We start from the raw sequence: 25156 nt of genomic DNA on the forward strand, positions 1-25156 counted from the left end.
TTAAAAATTATTATTCATCTGACACAGTTTTTTCTGTCACGCTATTGCTCAGCAAAGTGGTATTAGGAATAAATAAGTGATTATAGAAATGAGCAAGCTTCTCCAAAAAGAGGAAACATAAAAAATAAAGGTGACATTGAGAAGTAGATTCTCATTTTTAAAGCCCAAGCTAAAACAAACTGAAAACCGCTCATCCCACTGTGAAGGGCTACTAAGTCAAATTGGGTTTCTGCTTTTTTTTTTTCCATATTGTATCAAGTGTGCTAAATTTATAAGGAAACAGCCTGTGGTTTTATAGAGCTTGAGAGTCCTTGCTTTATCACAGGAAGAAAGCTGCAGACTGTCAGGTTCCGAACAGCTGTGGCTTCATTCATTGGCTAGAAGGCGGCCTGATGACAATGGACCAGGGGTGTCAGGCTCTGGGAGTAGTCGGAATAAACAACACTTCCTAATATCTAGTCATGAATAAGGTCTTATTTAGTCTTTCCCCAAAAACGACCCCTTGTCACTTTTCCCATTTATGTCCCATTCCCCTATATAAATCCTAGTTATTGTAACTTTTACTGTTTATAAATATGTTCAGGAGAAGACTTGGTTTTAGAGAATCATTTCCCTATTCATGGGTGTCTTTATAAAATTTTAGACTAGTAGAAATCCAGTAAGCTAATAAATGACAGAGTCATATCTACTACAAAATGAGAGTCAAATCTACTGCTCTGTTACTGAACAGAAGCAAGGGCATTACCTTGCCATTTAGTGACAAAATTTTAGCAAGTGGCAGTTCTTAGCCTCAGAAGAAATATTTTAAGAAGGAGTGAATTTTGAAGGCCTCTGTAAGATGGAGAAATTTTCCAAATATTATATATATAAAATTTATATGTAGCCTTGAGCTCACAAAAAAGTAAATAATAGATTTTCTCTTAGTCAACAGTTAAAGTATGTTTATTGAGTATCTACTACATGCCAGGAAATTTCTGGGCAACTAAGGGTGCAGTGGAAACAAGGCAATGTCCCTGTTCTTAATAGAAGCTCTTACATTCAGAAGAAGAAAGATAGAGGATAAATTTGTAAATACACAAGATTATTTAGGAGATAATAAGTGCTAGGAAGAGAACAAAGAAGTATTAACTGGGGGTGCTGCTTAAGCTAGGTGGTCTGGAAAAAGTCACTTATGAGATGGCATTTGAACTGAGACCTGTTAGTCATATACATCTGTGATCATGTCTTGATGACTGCAGTTCTGAGATTGGCTTTCCTACAGGGTAAATTTGAAATGGAGTTTTCTGGATATGGGCCTTACATTCATATTTCTATTGAGGCGTCATTCTTTCTTTCTTTCTTTTTTGGTCTTTTTCCCTGTCTCCCAATCTAACCTTCCTCTCTTTCTACCTTTTTATCTATGGATCACGCTCCTTTTTTTTCCTCTATCCTCGTCCCCTTTTCCTTATATCTTCCCTTTTGCCTTCTTCCTACCTCTTTCCACAAGCTCATTGTGCTCTCTCTGAAATGTTTTCCTTGCTTCTTAAAAAACATGTCCATCTGGCCCACTGGGGTCACCTGAATTTCTGTTCTAACATCTTCCTTCTTACTTTACTTACTGTTAAAACAGACATAAGCAAAACTCTTTGTATTTCTTGTGGAATTTAACAAACACAGTCTCACAGTGGTTTCTCTAAAGTAGTTATGTCTTTTTTAACTTCTTTTGACTCTTGAGTTCTCTTTCTGTGCCCTCTACTAGGAAAAAAGTAAAATTAGATATGACGTGTTACACCAGGTCAATAACATGTAAATATTTGAAATTTTTTTATCATTTTCATTCTCCTGAATACATGTAAATTTCAAAACACAGTGCTATATTTTATATTTGGAGGAAGCATGTGCTCCGGTTTTATGCTTTTAACTGTAATCCCATCGATGTGTTTCAATGATTTTCTCCACAATAAAAGTATGCAATTATCCATACTTATTATAAAAGTCATCTTAACATAACTTTTATTAAAACTGAGAAGGCTTAATATATCCACAATAAGACACACTGCAAATATTTATTTTCAGCTACAGCCTCATAAAAAATGTACTTTCTCTTACAAAGGAACTCTGCATGGAATTGTTTTATGTTAATTTAATTCTAACAAAATTGAAGTATGTTTTACAAATTAATACATACATAAAGTAACACATTCTGGTAGGTTATTTCTAATTTTTGTTGTAATTTTTTTGAATGAAACTATAAATTTGAAGCTATCCACAAAGCCAAACAAAAAAGACTTGAATAACACTAGGTAAAAATAAGAAAGCACAAGGACATAAATATTTAAACAATGTTGAATAGGACACACTATAAAGATATTTCACCCCCATTACATTCTCATTTCAGAAATACAGTAACTACTGAGATTCCTTGGTGGTCCAGTGGTCAGGACTCAACCCTTTCACTGCCAGGACCCTAGTTCAATCCTTGGTCAGGAAGCTAAGATTTTGTAAGCTATGTGGCACAGCCAAAAAATTTTTTAATTAAATTAAAAATATTTTTTTAATTTTAAGGAAATATGGTAAATACTGTATGTTTATCTGGTAAAATATCCAGTAATAAGACAAATCCTCAAACTGATGAAACTCCTCCACGTTTAGAAGATTCTATTACTGCTGACATTGTTCCCGGGCCAATAACCCTTCCTTGGCATGCTCAGTGTCCCATTTTGCTGCCAGCTTTGGCCTGGGGAGGTTATAGTCTGGCCTCACAGCTTAAACAGGAATTTTTTACTCAAATTTACAAAAGGGGGTTATATTTTTGTCTTCTGCTTTTAAGGAAAGGCAGGCCCATCTTCCAGAAAGCAAAATATTTCAAAGAGGAAACTATAGTGTGCGTAATGTGCGGGACCACAGTGAGACAAGAGCGGCTACAGAGCCCTCGTTGTGAGGCAGGAATGTGGGGCAGGAATGTGAGGCAGGAATGTGAGGCATCTTCCGCTGGGTGATTTGCTTCAACCTGCACCAGAACACCAATAGCCTAGGACAGACTGAAGTGTTAAACAAAAGAGTTTTTCATCATGTTCTCAAGCAAAATACCTATTAAGTCCTTTCCACTTCACTCTTCTGACATAATTGCTCTCTGCTTCCTTTTTCTCAGTTTGAAGATGAGAATAGGATAAATCCCATAGTATTGTTATGGGGATTGAGTTAGTTAATTCAGTTAAAATATTTAGAATCTTACCTGAAACATATTTATCGTTCAATCAGTGGTAACTATTATCCTTGCTGCCACTGCTGCTGTTATTACGGTAGTTAATAGTATGAAATGCAGGTATGGTAGCACTTGTGTAGTTGTGCGACTTAAAAGAATTTGTAAATCAGAAACATATATGCAGCCTAGATGCTAGAAACATCCAAGTTTACCATCTTTTTCTAAGATCCTTGTCAGATATATTTCAGGATTAAACTCATCTTTCTAATTACCTAGAAAGAAAGCCTTATAAGTCTAACTTTATTTAATATATTTTAGGCAACTATGCTTGAAAATGTTTTAAGGAATAGAGAAAACAAATTCAAATTTTGCTCCTAGTTTTCAGGGAAACAACCAACATAAGAGACCATTATCATCTGTAGGAGAGTCATTTGGAAACTATGGACTTTACCACATAGAACAGATTAAGGAGGACTTTGCCCATCTTGGTTAACTGTTTGCAAAAACGGCTGACCTAATATCCCTCTCTGTACCGTGGAGAGTCCTTTCCTATGTTGACTCTGGGTCTGGATATGAGACCTGCTTTGGCCAACAGGATAACAGCAAATGTGGTACAAGCCACAGAAGGAAAGGTGTTCAAGGCTCTCAAGAAAAAAAAAGAATTTAAAAATTATCATTTTATATAAAATATTATATTATTATACAAAAACACATTATCATATTAAGGCATAATATTTAATAATATATAGGTTTATATAATTCAATACATTATATATACCATAATGATAATGTTTATAATATGTGTGTGTTAAGTTGCTTCAGTCATGTCCAACTGTTTGAAACCCAAAGGACCTGCCAGGCTCCTCTGTCCATAAGATTCTCAAGAATGCTGGAGTGCATTGCTGTGTCCTCCTCCAGGGGATCTTCCCAACACAGGGATGAAACCCATGTGTCTCACATCTCCTCGTTAGCAGGCAGGTTCTTTACTGCTAATACCACCTGGGAAGCCCAATGTTTGTAATATATATATTATAAAGCCCAATATTTGTAATATATATAAAACCTATTAGTTCTGTTAATTGGGGGAATCCTACCAATACAAGAATCTTTCATTCCTCTGACTGCATCACATTTCTCTCACATTCTCTCTATCTCTTAACAGATAAATAGAGAGAGAGAGGGAAAGAGAGAGAGATTTATTTATTCTAAGGAATTGGCTCAGGTGATTATGGAGGCTGAGACATTTCATGATCTGCCACATGAAAACTAAATACCCACAAGGGCTGGTGGTGCAAGTCCCAGGCTGAGTACAGAAGCCTGATATCCTGACTTGAAACCACTCAGGCAAAGAGAGCAAATTCGCTCTTACGCCAGCTTTTGTTCTAGTCAGGCCTCCAAGGAATTGGATGAGGCCCATCCACACTGGGGAGGGTAATCTTCTTTATTCAGATTAACAATTCAAAGGTCAGCCTCATCTCAAATACCCTCACAGGCACACCTACAAAAATGTCAAACCAAATATCTGGGCACCCGTGGCCCCATCATGTTGACACATAAAGCTAACCATCAGTGTTCATCAGAGAGCTAACCCTCTTTCGCTGCTGGACTCTTTCTCCATCAGATAAACAAACCCAGGTAAGCCTGCCGGAGGCTGAGGGACCACATGAAGGGACTGCAAGGCTTCCTGTCTCAGCTGAGGTCCCAGGTACATGAATGAGATCCCCCTCAACAAAACCAAAACAGACTGGCCCGCACACACATGACAAACAATAATTGCTTGAAATTTAAACTATTAGGTCTTGAGATAGTTTTTTACACAGCAAAAGCAAATCAAATTGCTAATTGGATACAATTTTATTAATAAAAGCTGATGTCATACTTAAAACCAAGGCCATATTATAATCTGTGCTTAATAAATTTCAGTCTAAGACAGAAAATTCTAATCTATACTTACTGCTTGGACACAGAACACTTGAAATATGTAAAACTGTTTTCATTCTTTGTTATTAGCATCAAATGATTTATACAATTTTTTAAAATAACATACCAAACTTTTAAAAAATCATGGTTGAGTAGACATATAAAATGCATTCCAAGATTAAGTTACAAAAAATGGCAAGAAGCAAATTAAATTTCAGGTGAGTATTAAAAATACTGGAAATATCATCTCCGTTCTAAAATAATGACATAAACATTAACTTCAAGCACCTTCAATATCAAATAGTAAAAGATTTCATAATATAACTCTTATTCTAGAAAATTCACTGAAGTGTACCATTCAGTGAATTCTAAAATATTGGAGTTGTGCAGCCATTGCTACTACTAAATACCATAATACGTCACCCCAAAGAGAAACCCTGTACCAGTTAGTAGTCATTGTGCTCTTCTCCCTGAGTCCCTGGCAACTACTAATCTACTTTCTGTATCTATAGATTTGCATATTTTGGACATTTTACATAAATGGAATCCTACCATATGTGGCCTTTTGTGTCTAGCTTCTTTCACTTAGCCTTGTGTTTAAGTTCATTCATGCGATAGCCTTTATCAGTGCTTTATTTCTTTTTATTGCCAAATACTATTCTACTATATGGATATGCTATATTTTGCTTATCCATTCATCAGTTTATGGGCATTAGATCATTTCCATTTTTTTGATATTATGAATGATACTGCTATAAACATTTGTACACAAGCTTTCATATGATATATATTTTTTCAATTCTCTTGAATATAAACCTAGAAGTGAAAATGCTGGGTCATATGTCAACTGTATTTTCAACATTTTGAAGAACTTCCAAACTGTTTTCCACAGTGTCTGCACTATTTTTCATTCTGGTCAAGAATGTGTGAAGGTTCTTATGTTTCTTCATCCTTAACATTTGTTTTTTTCCTTTTTATATTTTTATTATAACCATCCTAGTTGATGTGAAATTCTATCTCATTTTGATTTTGAGTTCCTATCCCCTGATAACTAATGATGTTGAACATCATTTATATGCTAATCTTCCGTCTGCATGTCCTCATTAGAGAAATATCTATTCAAATTATTTGCTCATATTTTCATTAGGATATTTTTGTTTTTATTCTAGAGTTGCAAGAATTTCCTATATATACTAGATGTAACATTCTTATCAGATTAATGGTGTGTGAATGTTTAATTCCATGTGTGTGTGTTAGTCGCTCAGTCATGTCCGACTTTTTGCGACCCCGTGGACTGTAGCCCACCAGGCTCCTCTGTCCATGGGATTCTCCAGGCAAGAATACTGGAGTGGATTGCCATACCCTTCTCCAGAGGATCTTCCCAACCCAGGGAACAAACCCTGGTCTCCCACATTGCAGGCAGATGCTTTACCATTTGGGCAACAGAGAAGTCCTGTATTTTATTCCATACTGTGAATCATTTTTTCATTTTCTTGATTTTTTGAGGCACAAAATTTTTTAATGTTGAGGAATTCCAATCTATTTTTCGTGTTACTCATGCTTTTTGTGTTACATTTTTAGAACTATTGATTGCTTAAACTAAGATAATGAACATTTACTCTCATGTTTTCTTCTAAGAATTCTATTACTTTAGTTCTTAAAGGTTTGATTCATTTTGAGTTAATATTTGGAGATAGTGTGAGCCACAATCCAATCTCATTCTTTTGTATGTGAATATGAAGATGTACCAGCTTCATATGTTGAAAACACTATTCTTTCCCTCATTGAATTTTCTTGTGAAAAGTCAATTGACCACAGATGTGTGGGTTTACCTCTGGACTCTCAGGTTAAATGCTACATGATCTATGTGTCTATCCTTATGCAAATACCACACTGTCTTTTTTACTGTAGCTCTATAGTAAATTTTGAAATCAGGAAGTGTGAATCCTCCAACATTGTTCTATTTTTTTCAAGATTGTTTGGGCTATTCTAGGTCTTTCACCTTTCCATGTGAATTTTAGGATTTGCTTATGCATTACTGCAGAAAAGGGAGTTGGAATTTTAATAGGGATTATGTAGAGAGATCACCCTGAGGAATACTGCCAGTTTAACAATAGTAAGTCTTCCCAACATGAGCATGAGATGTCTTTCTATTTATTAGGTCTTCTTTAATTACTTTCAACAATAATTTGTGGTGTTCCATGTATAAGTCCTGTACTTCTTTGGATAAATTTATTTATAACGTTTTTATTCTTCCTGATACAATTGTAAATAGAGTCATTTTCTTAATTTTGTTTTTTTTTATTGATAGTATACAAAAATACAATGAAATTTTGTATATTCATCTTTAATTGTAAGCTTCAACTTCACTAAACTCTTATTTGTTCTAATACTTTGTGTGTTTGTGTGTGTGTGTGTGTGTGTACTTAGCATTTTATATGATATACATTATCTTATATATTTATGATAATGTCATCTGCAAATGGAGATACTTTCACTTCTTTCTTCCCAATCAGGAGGCTTTTGGTTTCTTTTTCCTGTCTAGCTGCCTAGGTTCATACATCTAGTACAATGTTGGATAGAATGGATGAGAGTAGACATCCTTGTCCTGTTCTTTATCTTTCACCTTAACTATGATACTAGCTGTAGGGTTTTGCAGATGCCCTTAGTAAGACTGAGGAAGTCCCCTTCAATTTCTAGTTTGCTGAACGCTTGATCCTGAAATAGTTTAACATTTTGTCAAATGTTCATCTTGAATTTTTATCTATTATGATGATCACTTTTTTCTTTATTCTCTTAATATGGTATATTACACTGATTTTCATATGTTGAAACAACCATGTGTTCTTGGGATAAATTTCACATGGCCATGGTGTTCACTTTTATTTTTTGGATTAATCTGTAGGTTTTTGTTGAAGATGATGGTATATTTATTCATAAAGGACATTGGTCTGTAGTTTGCTTTTCTGTGATATTTTGTCTGGTTTTGGTATCTTTGTATTACTAGTCTCCTAGAATGAGTTGGAAAGTAACTCCCTTCTTTTTTTTTTTTTTTTTTTTTGAGGGGGGATTATGTAAATAATTGGTGTAAGCAATATTTTAAATGTTTGGTAGAATTCACCAGTTTGCTTGATATTACTGAGCTAATTCCGTAAAGGCTCTGTTCTTTGTCATGTGTAGCTACTGAAATCTCTGTTCATTTACTTTAGGAATCAGTAATGATTGAGTAATTTTTTAAATTCCTGGAACCAACAAATCTACTATTCTTTACTGAGGAGCTTTGTGTGCATGTTAAAATAACCTCCAACACTCTTAGCTTCTACTTCCTGGTTGGCTGCTTCAAGGTCAGCCAGAGGTGAGAGCTTAGGACTTTCTCAGGTTCTTTCTGAGAATGCACACAGCTCTACACATGAGCATGAACTTTTAGATTCCCAGGAATACATCCAAACTTTCCAAAGCCCCTATGGACATCTTATTTTCCTTTCAAGCTTTTTTGTTTAATCTGTTGTTTGTGCCAACTGTTAACTATCACCTCAGGCATTATGGTTTTGAAACATTTGCCTGTAAATGTTTTCCATAAATGCCCCTTGAGGAGAGGATTTTAGCACTGGGCAAGCTTGAATCAGATCAAATACAGACAAGCTTTTCCCGTCAGAAAACTATCTAACACATCAAATAAGATCAATTCTTTGGAAATGCAGCTTTGAAAGAGCCCAGCTCTGTCCTGCCTGCTCAACTATTGAGAATGTAAGCTCTTCTTCAAGGCTACTGCTGAGTTGGGGAGTGGGAGGTTGGAGTTGCTATCCTTACCAATATTCGGTAATTTTTCTTGAATAAATACTTTTGGCTTCCTACAAGCCTTTGGTTAATTTCCAGAGTTCTAAAAAAAGAATTAATTCTATTTCACCAGTCTGTTGTTGTTGCTGTTGTTGCATTTATGGAGGGATACATTTTTGGATGTCATTTTCACTGCACATCACCATTAAATTAACCCTATCAAAACTGAACTAATATAATACAGGCAGTTCACCAGTAATAACCTGTTATTTTACAACAATCCAATCTTGCACATTAACAGAGGGAAAAATATACTATTATTAATTAATTTAAATAAATAAAAATATGCTAGTGTGAATCAGGGTCTAAACTGTGAAACATGACAGCATATAGTGACACAGGAATATCTTCTGCAAATATGAAGAACAATTAAATATAACCTACTCAGGCGACTCCTTAAGAAAAATCACTATCCAATGGCAGCTCCAGGATCTTTAAGAAACAGTCAGAATTTTTTAAATTAGGACAACAAATTATAAGAAGTTAATAAATTTACAGTAAATTCTACTTGTAGAGTTAACAAAATGAAAGTAAAGGCTCTTTATTAGAAACTGCATGCATAAGAACATTAAACTCACATTGTACTTAAACTCTCATCAGGGATGATTGATGATAGAAGAAAAAACCAAGAAGAAACATATTTTGGTGACTGTACTCCTATTTGCTGACACTACAGAAATACCAAATCTTTACTACACAAAGAATGAGTTCAGAATGGAAAAACACTGAAGCATCTAAATTTGACTGTATACCATGCTAAGTCAAAAACCAACTCAGAAAATGCTCTATGGAAACAAAGTTGTTTGCTAATCATCGTATTGGCAATTTTGCATTTTCTTTCAGCTAGAGGTTTATTTTTAAATTCAATCTCCCCTGATTGAAATGAGGTTTTTTAAAATCATATATTTCACATTTGTCCTCACAGCAATCGATGAGGTAGATGAGATAAATAGAACTATTCTAGGAGACACAGAATTCTAAATTAAATGATAAAGTATGTCTTAAAATGACACGGACTAAGTGCTCTTTCAGTTGGATCAGTATTTAATAGGCCACTTTAATTTGATACCTTTGGGGGCACAGACAACAAAGACACTTAGTTAATGACTGTGCATCATTACAGAAGACAATTTAGAAGTGTATACAGAGCTAAGTCTTACCTATAAAGTCATCCCAAACACCTAGATTAACCAAGAGGACTGCGATCATCCTTTAAATTGTATCACTTGGCTTTAAAGAGCTAACGTCCCCCTGAGAGTTTGACTTGGCTCTCATGATAGTGGATTAATTTTTAATCTCACTTATGTGACCTCCCACAGCAATTACAGTCACTTCTACAACATGACAATTTATTGTTCATTATTAGTTTTCTGTGTTTTAACGTTGTCTTCATATTTAGATAATATGCTCCAGGAGTTCTTACATGTCTATGTTACCTTCTCTTTCCTCCTCTTCTCTCATCTTTTACTCATGAGGTCTCCTTATTCCATTCCATGCCAGCTCATTGCTGGGCAAAAAGTGCCCCAATGTTTCTCTCAAATAGAGCAATTCATTCAAACAGTTTTGAAACCCTAAAATCTTACCTAATTAACTGAAAGAAACATTTCAGCTTTACAATGTTTCTGTCCTGTCTAAATATGATTTTGAGACTGCCTCCTATTTTATTCCTCATTTTCAAAAACTCATTGTCCAGTCATGTGTCAATAGAGGGTTGCCTGTATTACCGTCCCCATCCCTCACTGAAATACAGATTCAATCTCAACGATGCCACTGCAACAATTCACACTTTAAAGACTTTATCTAACTGGAAATTGCTGTAGCACTTGAAACTGACCACACTCGCCTTATTAAACATTGTTTCCCCCTTTGGCTCCCGTGAAACTAAATTGCCTTCATTTTTCTCAGCCTCCTCCTCAGACCCACCTCAAATGCTCAGTGCTTGTTTTCTTCTCTGATCTCCTAGAGACTCTTCTGTTTTCACTGTATATACTATACTCTTCATGGGTGATTTCATCTCTCCCTTGGCAAAAATTTCTAGCTTTAAATTCATGATTCCCAAGTAATCTTTAGCCAAGAATTTTCTCTAGAGCTTCACATCTCCATAATCAACTGCCTTCTGAATGTCTTCATTTCTATGTTTGCTAAGATCCAAAATGTAATCCACTGAAAACTGAACTCACTTTTAGTCCCATCGTTTCTACTTCTCCTCTTGGTGTCTGTATCCCAGTGAATGCTGCCACTGGACAGCAAATGTACCGGGATGCCTCCCCAGGTCCATCCTTGCCCTTTCCCTCCTTCTCAACAGAACCACCAGTTCGTTCCAGGTTTTCACCCTCCTCCACGAGACTCCTGAGCTCTAGCCCTGGTGTGTCTTGATTGGTTAAAACTACTTTAAATCAATAATGATAGAATCATTTCCCTCACCAGTAAGTAGGTTTGCGTGAGCATGTGATAAAATTCTGGCCAGTGAGACAAGAACTGAAATGCACTGAGTTGTTTCTGGAAGAAGGGTTCTCATTTAATAAAAGACACAGGAAGAAACTCCCCCCTTGGTTGCCCTTTTAACTTTGTTGCCACGGATTGTTACCTGAAACTGTTAGGCATCCTGTGTTTCCAGCCAGAATTTGCCTGAGAATTTGCCTGAGCACAAAACACATGATACAACAGAAGACAGAATCAAAAGAACGCAAAGAAGCAGAACTACAGCCCCATTCCTCAGATGCTCTTCCCTCTCTCTTTAAAACTTTTTATTTTATATTGGAGTGTAGCCAATGGATAATGTTGTGATGGTTTCAGGTGCACAGCAAAGTGACTCAGCCACACACACGTATCCATTCTCCCCCAAGCTCCCTTCCCATCCAGGCTGCCACATAACATTAAGGTTGCTTTTCTCTCAAATGGTGGTTCAAATCAGTGGTTCTGGTGATTCAAATCAGTGGCTCTCATACCTAACCTGCAAAAACTTCTGAAATAGATACTGCTCAATTCCAATTCCAGAGATTTTGATTAAGTAGGTATATAAGTGGGACTCAAGAATTCACATCTCAAACATGCTCCCAGGTGATGCTAGTACTGTTTGTTCAAGAAATGCACTTAAGAACCACTGATTTAAAATCACTGACCCACGTTTCCTACCATGTGCAGCCAAACACAGTTCAATGGATAAAGCTATGCACGTCACTGTCAAAATCAGAACCCTGTGTCTCACTCAAAGCTCTCTTCTTTTCTCCACACATACAACCTATCCCAAAATGTTATTCATTCTACTTTCTAAATATTTCCCATATTTGCAGGCTTTCTCCGTGGTGAACATCATTTTCTAGTTCAAGCCATTATCATCTCTCCCTTGGATTAGTGCAATACTTCAACTAGCTTCTAGTCCCACCACTCTGCCCCCTTTTGCAGTTCACCACTATCAGGCGAAGTTTTCAAAAATGCAAATTTTGTCATGTCTCATTTGCTTAAAGCTTCACAGAGGCTCCCCAGGCTTTCCAGTACCTTGATCCACAGTCCTTGGCCACACATTCCACAGACTCACTCCTGGTCACTCTGCATCTTACACTTGCCCACAACAGCTTTCCATAATGTCTCTAGTTCCACAGTGTCTTGAGTTCACTGTGCTCTTCTATTTCACAGGCTCTTCTGTTCTCTTCCACCCTGGGCCCTTCTCTACTTGTATTGCAGTCATTTATTTTGAATTAAAGGTTGTGTTCAGATATTTCTTTCTCAAAAAATTTTTCCATGATCTCCCAAGTGTGGGTCTGAGACATCTCCCACAAGCTCACACACTCTTTGCTTCCCCTCTGACAGCATGTTTTTTATTGCCTTGTAGTGACCTCTTTCCTCATTAGCACACTTTTGGAGATCAGGGACCATGTCTATCTCATCTGCCTCATAATCCCTCACTTAATGCTTAGGACCACATTGTCATTATCCTCATCTTCATCATCTTCATCATGTCATCTTCCTTCTCCTCATCTGGCAAACAGACAGTAAGCTAAGGGCCTTACATATTTAATGTTCTAACTGCCATATTTTCCCATAAGGAAATTTAGGTTCAAAGAGACCAGGTAATTCACTCCAGGAGGCAGTGAGCAATGAAAAAGCAGGATTTGGACCCAAAAGAAATCTAATCCTAGAATCCCCCCTCCATTCCTCCTTCTTCTGATAACGGTATGACGATGGCTGATTTCCCTCTAGAAATCCCTTGCCTGAGATTTCAGTTCTTCTATTGTCAACCGTCTCCCCACCCCCAGCAGCATACCCACACCACATGTCCAGGGGCCTGTGAAAAAAGGCTTTAATTGCAGTTTGCCAGATGGGTGCCAAACCTGTCACTGGTCCCATTCCCAGTTCACCCAGGTAGCTCTTCACCACTCCCTGAGGAATGACTGGCCATTGATCCTTTTCATTACACGGGTAAGACTGGGCATATATTGGAAAGAAAGGGCTATCCTTTCAAGTATTTAAGTCATCTGTCCCAATCCAAACTCTGAAAACACTAGGTTCTAAGAGGAAAAATAAGTGTTGACAGACTTTTTAGGGTTGATAAATTAATAAAGCGAATACAAAAACAAAAAAATATTCTGAAATACAAAAATGAAAACTCCAGCTGTTCATAAAGCCCATCTCGTGACAGTGGCACACAGCTCAGTGGCTAATCTGTCTGGCTCTATGGCGTATGACAAATTCTGTGAACTCTTGAGCACAAGGACTGTTTTTCATCCCTGGATGCCCATCATTGAGAACAGTTACTGACATAATGGTACTCAAAAAAAAAAAAAAAAATGAGAAAGCTGTTGTGCATATAATCCAATATTTTCATGAAAGGTCTCTTCCGTCTCAGCAAGATAGTTTAAAGAGAAATTTGGTTGCATAATTTTGAACTTGAGCTTTAATCTGTCTGTCCAGATGCTAGTGCGAGTATTTCAGAATTGAAATGAAAAAGTTAATTTGTCCTCGATTCTGTCATTGCCAATTCTCTGAGGCAAAGAGATTTACATAACTGTCACCCTGCCCATAGTCCAGCTAAATTTCATTTTGCTACCATGCCTGGCCCCTCTGACCTTGGAGTAGCACTCTCTTATGCCTCAATCCACTTTCTTCACCCTGGGGCAGCCTGTATGCAGCCTCTCATTTTCTGCACAGGCAGGCATCTTGACCCCATTCAATATTCTCTGGTGACAAGGCCGCAAACGATAGAGCAGCGGGAAGGGCAAGGTGAAGGACAGACCCCAGGGCCGGCCTGCCATCGCTCCTGGTTCCTTAGCCAGGCAGCGGCTGCCCCGGAGAAACAGCACGCAGATGCCTGGCAGCCTACTGGAACAATCTATTCTTGACACTGATGAATTTTTTTCTAGCCAGCACTGTAATGAGCAGACTCAGAGCCTCAAAATTAAAGTTCCTGAGAAAAGAACATCCTGAAGATTGTTTGCCCTACATTACTGAAATTCATCTTAATGGGCAGTGACTCAACCTTCTTTGTTCATTGCAAACATAAACAGGGCTGATTTTTAAGGGTGTGCCTGGTTAAACATATTGTAGACACCCTCTTTATAAAGACTAACACCTGGTTAGAAGCTGCAGTTTATTTTGTGGAGAGTGTTTAGTTTTCACATAGAATAGAAATTGAGAAAGAGGTAGTTAAATGAGATTGACAGATGCGAGATCATGAGTGTCCTTCTAGATCCTTCATTTTTACTAAAAAGGATGTTATCAGAACATTTGGCAAAATTTTGAGTGCGGTATGAAGATTAGCGAGAGGTAGTGTACCATTGTTCATGTCCTGATTTTCATGGTTGTATTATGGTTATCTTGTACATCTACCATATGCAAAAAAATGGTGAGGTGCAGAATAAAAAGGATAAAAGTTGTCCCAGGTTGCTTCTAGCCTAACAGGACAGATATCAGATGCATGTAAGATGACGGAAAAAATAAAACACAATTCCATAAGGACCAAATATCACACAAGAACAGTGGTTCTTGATATTTTCTCCACCAATAACATTGATCCTAATACTCCTTCTTGAAGCTTTATGGAGGTTGAGAACGAAAGTCACTGTGAGCTGGATCCAATTCCACTCCATTCTCCTCCATTAAAGGAGCAGGGGGCTTTCTTGGTGGCTTCACGTTATTCTAATACTGGTTTTTAATTTATTCTAATTTAATTTTAAAAGGTAAATGAGGGACTTCTTTGGTGGTCAAGTGGCTAAGACTCCACTCTCCCAATGCAGGGGGTCTGGGTTGTCAGGGAACTACATCCCACATACTACAACTAAGAGTTCTCATGCTGCAACTAAAGATTCCACAGGCTGCAACTGAGACCCAGTGCAGCCAAATCAATAAATAAATAATCTTAAATAAAATAAAAGGTAAATGATTCACCATCTTGAGGACATCATCTCTATCTAATTCATCTCCAAAACAGTTCATTATTATCTCTCAGATTAACTCAAATTAATACATTTTGAGTATGGCTAATTTTTAAATGTGCTTCTCAGGTGGCTCAGTAGTAAAGAATCCACCTGCCAATGCAGGAGACTCAAGAGGTCCAGGTTCAATCCCTGAGTTGGGAAGATTCCCTGGAGGAGGAAATGGCAACTCATTCCAATATTCTCTCCAGGAAAGTCGTATGGACAGAGGAGCCTGCCAAGTTGCAGTCCACAGGGTAACAAAGAGTTGGACATGACTGAGCACACACACAATTTTTAAATGGGGCAACAAGTACAATTACCACCCTTCCCACTGTCACCTCATCATTAAGAAGTATTTCCTGCCCACTCTAAGAACAGCAAACACAAACCTTACCTAGTATAACAATTTGGGAATCTTAATGCCTGCCACTTTCTCAGTAGCTCTTTCCATATCTACCAATAACACTGTGATAATAGATTCATGGACAGCTCAAATTTACTCCAAAATTGTGGAGTGTGCTACGTGGTGAGAGGAATACAATTCCTCAAGATGCTAGTAGTTTAGAAGAGGGAGATGATAAACATGACTGAACTCTTTAATACAGACAGACAAAACATGTACAAAGTCTCTTTCTCTCCCTCACAATACAAGATTCGGAATTTTTCATCTTACCTTCTCTTTCCACTGACTTGTAACAGAACGCCATTCTCTCCCAGCAACCCCACTCTACAAACAGGCAAATTTCACTTCCCTTGTTTGGGAAAGTTCATTTTTCAGGGGCCAGGGAGATGTACTTTGTGGTGACAGCAGTTTTCCTTACTTCCCTGAGTGTATTTCCACATGTGTAAATCCAGGACACGCACACCCACCACCGAGCCTGGAGACAGGGTGAAATGTGATCATGCGCATGGAAACACCTGCACTAAAAGGATTCCTCCCAGTTCTTTTTTTCTCAGGATGGGTAAGTCTGGGTCTGGGAACGCAGGGGACAAGTAAAAAGAAATTGGTGATGGCAAAAAAGGAAGAAGAAGGGAAGGTTAAAGACTCCTCTCTTCCACCACAGCTTTTTGCACTCTTATCCCAAGCTCATTCTTTCACTCTAGGAGAACAGAGAAAAGCCTCTGTTATGCCTGATCTTCTGTCCCATGCAACAGAAGTATCAGGCCACCTGTTCAGGTCCTTTTCAGTATCGTAGAGCAAGAGTGAGCAGGCTCACTCAAGCTGATGTTGATCTTCTTCCTGGGGGCCTACGGATCTCTGAATTGACGTCTTCTCACGATCCTCCTTATCCCTTATCTCAGCACCCTCCAGCACTGGACCCCAAACCATGGTCCGGTACAAGTGGAAAGACTTCTATGCACTTCCCGTTAAGCCACCTCAAGAGCCTGGAGTCCCCCAGTACATGGCCACCTGCTTGTCCCAGTGCCAACTATAGCCCTGAGCAGGATGGGTGGATGGGCTGGATATTGGCAGTAGGTGGAAGAACGATGATACAACTATGTCTCATCTTTCCAAATTCATCTACAAACTCTCAGTGATTCTCAGTTCTTGAATCTTCTTTTCTCTCCTACCCACTTTCACCACACATAAGAGTTACTCGTATGATTTTCCCAAATGACTGGACTGCCTGAGCCCTTCTCACTCTTCTTCTTACCTCACAAAAGCTAAATGAACCCTCCTTAGAGAAAGGCGTAAAAGAAAAGGAGAGAGACACAGAGATGAAACCAGGAAGAAGGTGAAAGCTTGGAATATTCATGCGACATCAAATTTTGAGTCATCAGAAGTGCACCTCTCCCTCCCCCTTGACTTCTACTAACATCAGTCCCAGATCCCCAGGTAATCACAGACTAGTTCTCCATTCTGGAGGAATGTCCCACCCCTAATAGGACAACAACAACAACAACAGGAAATAGTTCATGAATTTTCGAGAAATCCTTTTCAATGAATCAGATTGAGAAGGAGTTGATCAAGGACTTATATTTGCCTTCTTCAGAAGTTTCTGGGCATCACCTCAGACACTCCTGAGGAAAACCTTCATATAGTTTTTGAGCCAGGGTTTTCCTGCGGTCCATTAGAATCTTTCCTCAGCTTGATTCTGTTATTTTGGGCTATTTTAAGGGACTTAAAGAGTTTGGTTTGTTACGCTGGGAAAGAAAATGTTACCTACATACTTTAGTGGTACATTCCCCACAGCTTATCAGTTCTTCCTTTATTTACCTTGCTTTTCTAGAAGAAATGTATAGAATTAAAACAAACTAAAGGACTAGCCTGTATAACTATTTCAGGAACCTCAAATTTAGAGCCAAGGCTCCAATTCTTACTCTATTAATAAACTACTTGCTGTGCACATTTTGGGAAACATTGACCTGTCTCTCTCATGAGGTTGTCCTGAGAAGCCTATTAGATGATATGTAAAAGTAGGTTGACAAAATATAATATGTGGTGTAAAAATAAGGTGTCATATTTAAAGAAGTTACTAAAACAAGAAGATAAATGCAAAGCCTATATGAAAAAAACACGAGACTTCTTTCTGCTTAGAATTGCCTATTTTCTCTAAATACTTTAAAAGACAGTTGGAGTAGGGGAGAGTTTCTGAATCTTAAGTGCTTCTTTAAGAAGTCTAAAGGGCTTCCCTGGTGGCTCACACGGTAAAGAATCTGCCTGCAATATGAGAGACCTGGGTTCGATCCCTGGCTTGGTAAGAACCCTTGGAGGAGGGCATGGCAACCCACTCTGGTATTCTTGCCTGGAGAATCCCCATGGACAAAGGAGCCTGGCAGGCTACAATCCATGGGGTAGCAACGAGTTGAACATGACTGAGAGACTAAGTACACAGCACAAAGAGGTAAAAGTCCTCTGCTACCATGTGAGATTTGGATTGCATCTATAAGTAAATTTAACCCAGTAGGTGCTAGGCTATGTTCTTTGTTGTTCATGGTGGTTTAATCGCTCAGCTGTGTCCAACGCTTTGTGACCCTATAGACTGTAGCCCTCCAGGCTCTTCTGTCCATGGGATTTCCCTGGCAAGAAGACTGGAGTGGGCTGCCATTTCCTTCTGCAGAGGATCTTCCCAACCCAGGGATGGAACTGGGGTCTCTTGCATTGTAGGCAGATTCTGTAGTGACAGCCACCAGGGAAGCCCGTGGTTTTCGTTATTTGGCATAAATGTCCAAATCAAAAATTAAAATGCAACTCTTCCCCAGACAGTTTGAGCAACTATTTCTTAGAACTATTTAAAAGTAAGGTATGACATAACCAAAAGACCAACTGGCTATGACTAACAGACTAACATCCTACATCAATGTAGGAAACATAATTGATTGAATAACTTGGGCTCAGACTGGATATGAGAAGGTGGATTCTATTCATTTTTTTCTGTGCACGGAGCTTAGTTCATACCTCAGGATTTCACAGCACTAAAGTCACTTACAAGAGAATAAGATTCTTACTCAAGTGCTTAGGACTTTGTTCCTGCATCACAACATAACCATGTAAGTCTTACATCTCATCAATATATCCTTTTATCTCATACAGTAGACCCTTACATTTATTATAAAAAAACCACCATATAACACCATTTATTCTACATTGCTATTTTTTTAAATGTGATACTTATATTCTCAGACAGAACTACTTATTTTGTAGCATATTTTTACAAAATTAAAAAAGATTGAAAACTTTTTTTTGGTCTACCTATTGAAGACAAGTTTATTAAGGTAGTGTAGAGTGGATGAGTTTTCTAAAAGATTTCTTTCATATGTTCTTTGCAGACTGCCCAAGAAAATAGATAAATACTCCACCAAGTCACATCGTATTATGAGTGATTTGATCACTGGTAGCTGGCATAAACAGCAATGAAAATGCATTTTTAAAAAAATTAAATGCTGAGCTGGTCACACCCACTCACCAGGCAAATATTATAAACACAACTCCTGTGATTTTTACCATAAGGAGGCTATTTGTCTTATTTATTTCTAGCTTCTAGCACAGTGTCTGATCCTAGTAACCATTCAATAAATATCTGTTTAACATAGTCTGGTGAAATAGAAATAGCCAGAGAAAATAGCTGGAAATAAAGATTATGGTAAGTTTTCCTCTTTGCTATGCTTTTCCTTTTTTTCTGGAAGCCAAAGTGTATTCTTTATAGGTAATTCACACCAGCAACTCCCTTACAGCAAATTTACAAGTAATTATAAGTATCTTTAAAAGATTGCATAGAAAAAGTCTCTGTTCATGGTGGTTAGAAAGCATGTTGATAAGGCAGACCTCAGCTTTTGAAAAGGATGTGAAGTAACCTGAGCCTGCACAATAGTCTCTTACCCCAGACCACTCTGTATACAATTGCTTCTTACAACATGGTTTGCAGAAGTCAACAATCACCAAGGAAGAATAAATTGAACATGCAACCATTTCTCAAAGCAAGTTATTTTATATTCTGTTAGTGTTTGTATAAGAGACACTTTCTAATTTCTCTCCAACTCTTCAACATAAGCACTGAACAATAAACCCTGAAATTTCATTTTCTAAACAAAATGTAAAGTTGAGACTAAGAATCTATACTGATTGTGGGACTGATTCGTCCAATGAAACTGAAATTCTTCCATTTTCTTCCCATCTCCCTACAAAGTGCTATAACCCAAAAAGAATTTTCAACTTGAACATCATTATAACTTTAGGGTACATTGTAGATACAAATGACAAATCTGAATTAAAATAATAATATAGGCACAAGGTCTGGAAAGCATTGTTTGTCTATTTTTTATTTGTTTAAGTGGATGTGCTATATGCTGTAAGGCCAGGAAGGAAACAAAGTTATCATGTTATAGTCAGAAACTGGGCATGTTAAAAGTTTTTGACCAGACAGGTATGGACCAAAAACATCCAGAGGAAGGTTTTTTTCAAGTTTTGAAAGTATTGGTGCAAGAAGAAAAGAGTACAAAAAAACACAACTAAAATAGAAAACTCAAAAATGATGGGTATAAGAGACAGTAATACAAAGAGGGTATGAGCGAGAATGAGAAGATAGAAGAAAATCAGAGAAATATGTTCATTTTAACACACTTCAGGAGTTTTAAGAACAGATACTTTGACATGGTAATTGTACTTCTAGGAGTGTATAATAAAGGAATACTGCTAACTTTGTATTAATTCATAAGAGTTACTTTCATAAAAAAAAAGAAACAATCTTGTACAAAGAAGGGAAATACTAATTAAATTATGAAACACTAATGAGATGGAATACTTAAGATGTTTAATGTCTGCATAGAGTATTTCAATGACCTCAGGAATTACTGTAGTATAACATTAAAAAGAAAGAATAAACTTATAAATAGAGTATAATATCAACTTTGATATTAAAATATTTTATTTTTCTTAAAAATAAAAAAGAAATAAAGTTTGAAGTAAATATTTTTAAATGGTAACAACAGAGATAAATATATCCATTCCAAAGAGAAATTCCTGGGACGAAAGACAATGATCCCACCTACTACATGGCCAAATCCTTCTTAGCATATCTTCAAATTCCCAGGAGTTTACCTTCTCATGATTCTTTGTCCCCAGTCCCTGCATCGACTCAAACTATTTATTTTACCTCATGTCAACTTAATCTGGAGCCCTCAGTATCAAGAATTATCATCAATTTTCATAAAAAATGACACTCACCTTGAACATTTCTGAGTTTAATAGAAATCTACTGATGATCTAAACCATCAGGGATGACTGACAGGAGAATGAATGAAGAGATAGAAATCCACTTCACATTATTTCTGCATTTTACTGGCTTCATTCCATCTTATCTTCTCTTTCTTTTCAGGACTTAAACACAAACTCTATTTTCCTGTCTTCCTGTTTGATCTTAGCAATGCCTCTGAAACCTCCGCACCAGCAATACTTAAGCCTCTGGATATATATAGAATGAGGGGAGAGTTGTGGAGACTGACTTTCTACCAGTAACTGTCAATGTTTTCTTCTATTTAAATTAAAATGTGAATATCATATTTTCACTTCCTTGCAAATAACTTCTTAGAGATCTCATGCAGTCAATAAGATCTTATTTTCAAATAACATTTATGAATACAAAATGCTTATGATATGATAAATGAGGCATAAGGATATATGGGTGATACAATAATTTATATAAAAGTTATATACATTTATAGCCTTAAAAAAAAACTTCAGAAAAATACAATAAAATATGTAAAGTATCTGGACAGTGAAATTGTATGTGATTATTACTTTCCCCTTTAGAGTCTTCAGTAGATATTTTATCATATGAAGAAGAATATTTTTCATATCAGGAAAAAATATTTAAAGATGACTCAGGGTCATACTCCGTAAAATTGTTTTTATATTAAGGTAATATCTGATTAGTTAGAGTTACAGAAAGCAAGTTTTCCTTTAAATGTGAAGTATTAATACATATTTCATTTGACCTTGAAACTTAAGCCATTTTATTCCTTGAGACACTGCAGATTTGACTTCTCCTTGTGGCTTCCCTGGTGGCTCAGACAGTAAAGAATCTGCCTACAATGCAGGAGACCTGGGTTTGATCCCTGGGTTGTGAAGATCCCCTGAAGGGAATGTCTAGCCACTCCTGTATTGTCACCTGGAAAACCCCATGGACAGAACAGCCTGGCAAGCCATAGTTCATGGGGTTGCAAAAAGTTGGACACAATTCAGCACCTAACACTTTTTCACTTTGGGGAATTCAATCCTTTCCAGAATTTAAGTGATACACTAGCTAAAAAGAAAGGGAAATAGAAAAAGAAATTGTAAAAATAATATTTGAACTAGAGATACAGTTGCATATAATTTTTAAAGTATTTCTTTCAATAAACACTTTCATTATGAAAGATTTAGCCAAGTGTTTTAGTTTGAAGACTTGGCTATGATCCTCTGAAGTTAAGTGAAATGATGGAATTCTACCTGAGGGCCAACTTCTTAAAAAGTTGCTGATAATGATAATGAGATGAATAAGAAAAGTTCCTGTCCTTAAGCACTTCATGTTTTTTTGGAGACACCCAAGATGCTGGTAGGAATCCCAAGTTTATACAGTTCCTTTTTGCTTTGAGCCTTTAATTATAACTAATGCTTACTTTTTATCTCTGAAAAAATATTGTTACTCTTTGAAGGAACCATATGCAACTTCCTCCTCCTTCCTCCAGAAAAAAGAATGTAAAATATCTCAATGACTTTTTTTCATTCATTTCATGTTGAAATGATAACATCTGGGATATAGTAGGATGAGTAAAATACATTATTAAAATTAATTTCACCTTTTAAAACTTAATTAGGCTAGTTAAATTTTTAAAAATTATATATGGCTCACATTACACACTAGTACATGTTCATTGCACTAAATGGACTCAGTTTATTTCTGTGGAGGAAAAAATAGAGACGACCACTTTTCAAGGCATATTTGTATAAAACATACACTTAATCAGTTACGCTTCAATTTTAGTAGCAAATTAGGAGTGTTAGCCAAAGTGAAGAAGTACACAAGATTTAGCTAAAAAAGAATTGTGTATGAACACTGGGAGTTTTTGTGGCTATATTGTGATGACTGTATAATACAGCGGAAACTAGTGACTCACCTCTTTTATCTTTGGGGGTAGAGTGGAACAGCTCTTTTCCAACTTAGCAACTTGCAACTTGTTTTATATGATTGAAAACAAGTACTTTATTTTAAAAACTCATCAATAGATGCATTCTTACAGGTTTTATAATTTAGTCTTCTTCAAGTGATTATTAGATACTTTAACTACAAATTCTACATCCATCTAGATACATCTTTATACCAGAGAAGAGCCTCTGATTATATACCCAGTGACCACAAATACTGTAAGAATGAAATTAGCCCTTCTCTATTCTCAAGAGTTGAATAAATCAAATTCTCTTCCAATTTGCTGTGATTCCGACTTAGTATTTGCAGTTTCTCAGTTAAATGTATGGAGTTGAATGAAATGTCACTAGAAAGTTAAGACTCACAATACATTAAAAAGAAAAAAGACATTTTTGTTCGTCTCAGTATACTTTCATGGACATCAAGAAAATATGTTTAGAATTTATAAATAAAAATTCAGAATTGCAGCTTCTTAGATTCCTCCCTAGAATCCCTAGTTCAAGGCAGAATGGCCCACACCCATCCTCTTCCCACCTCAGGGTCCCAAGCACATGCACAGGTTGCTCCTTGCACACACGCGGGCACCTCCACAAACAGCTCTTCCCTCGGCCACCATCCCTGGGGTCTAGGAAAAAACTGTAGAATTCCTCAGTCTCTCAGTGATTCTCTTCAGATTTCTATCACCTGATGTTTTATAACATTCCAGGATTTTTGATGAAGATATACCTTCACATCTAATATCTGCTAAACATTGTTTACTAAACATCTATGGTTTTGTTTCAGCTTCTCAGGTGGTACCAGTGGTAAAGAATCCACCTGCCAATGCAGGAGACACAGGAGACACAGGTTCAACCCCTGGGTCGGGAAGATCCTCTGGAGTAGGAAATGGCAACCCACTCCACTATTGTTGCCTGGAAATTTTCATGGACAGAAGAGCCTGGCAGGCTACCATACATGGGCTGCAAAGAGTCAGACATGACTGAGCACGCACGCACCAACAGCTTTGGTTACGTAGGATTTTATTTCTTTTCTTTTTATGTAATATAAATAATAACATGTTATCAATCTTGAAATTGTTTTGTTGCTCTAGAATAAGTTTTGGAGATCTATCCAACTTTACTATGATTTTGTCCTAAAAAACCATAGATATTATTGTGTATGTCAGATTAAATGTACAACAGACCATATAAGTGGAACTCTGACACACAATCTGAAGCAACCAGCTCAGGAAACCAACCTGTTAGCTAGAGTAACCAGTCCAGAAAGCCAGCCTGCTATCTGTAAGCCCACCTTGTTTGTTGTTATTTGTTGTTGAGCTGCTAAGTCGTGTCTGACTATTTTGCCATTCCATGGACAGTAACCCACCAGACTCTTCAGTCCATGGGATTTCCCAGGTAAGAATACTGGAGTGGGTAGCCATTCACTTCTCCAGGGAAGTCAGGCTTGTAGGAACCAGCAATCAACTGACCCGGGGGGTCAAAAAACAATCTCTGAAACAGCCCCAAATGGCAAGAACTTGATTCATAACTGACAGTTTCCTGTTTTCCTGGTTTCCAACTTAGGGCCAACTAGGGAAAGCAAATAGGCAGCCCTAAACAATCACATGGGCTTCCTGGGCAGCTCAGAGGGTAAAGAATTCACCTGCAGTGCAGGGGAACCCAGTTGGATTCCTGCTTCAGCAAGTTTCCCTGGAGAAGGGATGGGCTACCCACTCCCGTATTCTTGGGCCTCACTGGTGACTCAGATAGTAAAGAATCTGCCTGCAATGTGGGAGACCTGGGTTCGATCCCTGGGTTGGGAAGATCCTCTGGAGGAGGGCATGGCAATCCCATCTAGTATTCTTGCCTAGAGAATCCCCATGGACAGAGCAGCCTGATGGGCTATACAGTCCATGGGGCTGCAAAGTGTCGAACATGACTGAGCAACTAAGCACAGCACAATCAATCACATAGGATTTCCCATTCTTCTTAACCCATCTACAGCTTTCCTATACCCACAGTCTTCCATCAGAGCACACCTGAAGTCTTCCCTTTTATTCAGTATAAATCTTTCTGGCTCCTCTGCTTGTCTTTGAGTCTCTGCCAGACACAAGTATTGGTAGCCAACTCCTTTGTTATAACAAGCTCAGAATAAATAATCTTTGCTTGTTCTCATTTGGTTAGTCTTTATCTCCATAC

At 37.4% G+C, this 25156-nt stretch overlaps 1 long non-coding RNA gene across 1 annotated transcript in view; it reads right to left on the reverse strand.

Moving 5' to 3' along the window:
- Positions 1–25156, reverse strand: part of LOC128053100 (uncharacterized) — a 306615-nt gene that overhangs the window by 228690 nt on the left and 52769 nt on the right. The window lies entirely within an intron of this gene.

This window comes from Budorcas taxicolor, chromosome 9, assembly GCF_023091745.1.
Source record: "Budorcas taxicolor isolate Tak-1 chromosome 9, Takin1.1, whole genome shotgun sequence".
Lineage (NCBI taxonomy): Eukaryota > Metazoa > Chordata > Mammalia > Artiodactyla > Bovidae > Budorcas > Budorcas taxicolor.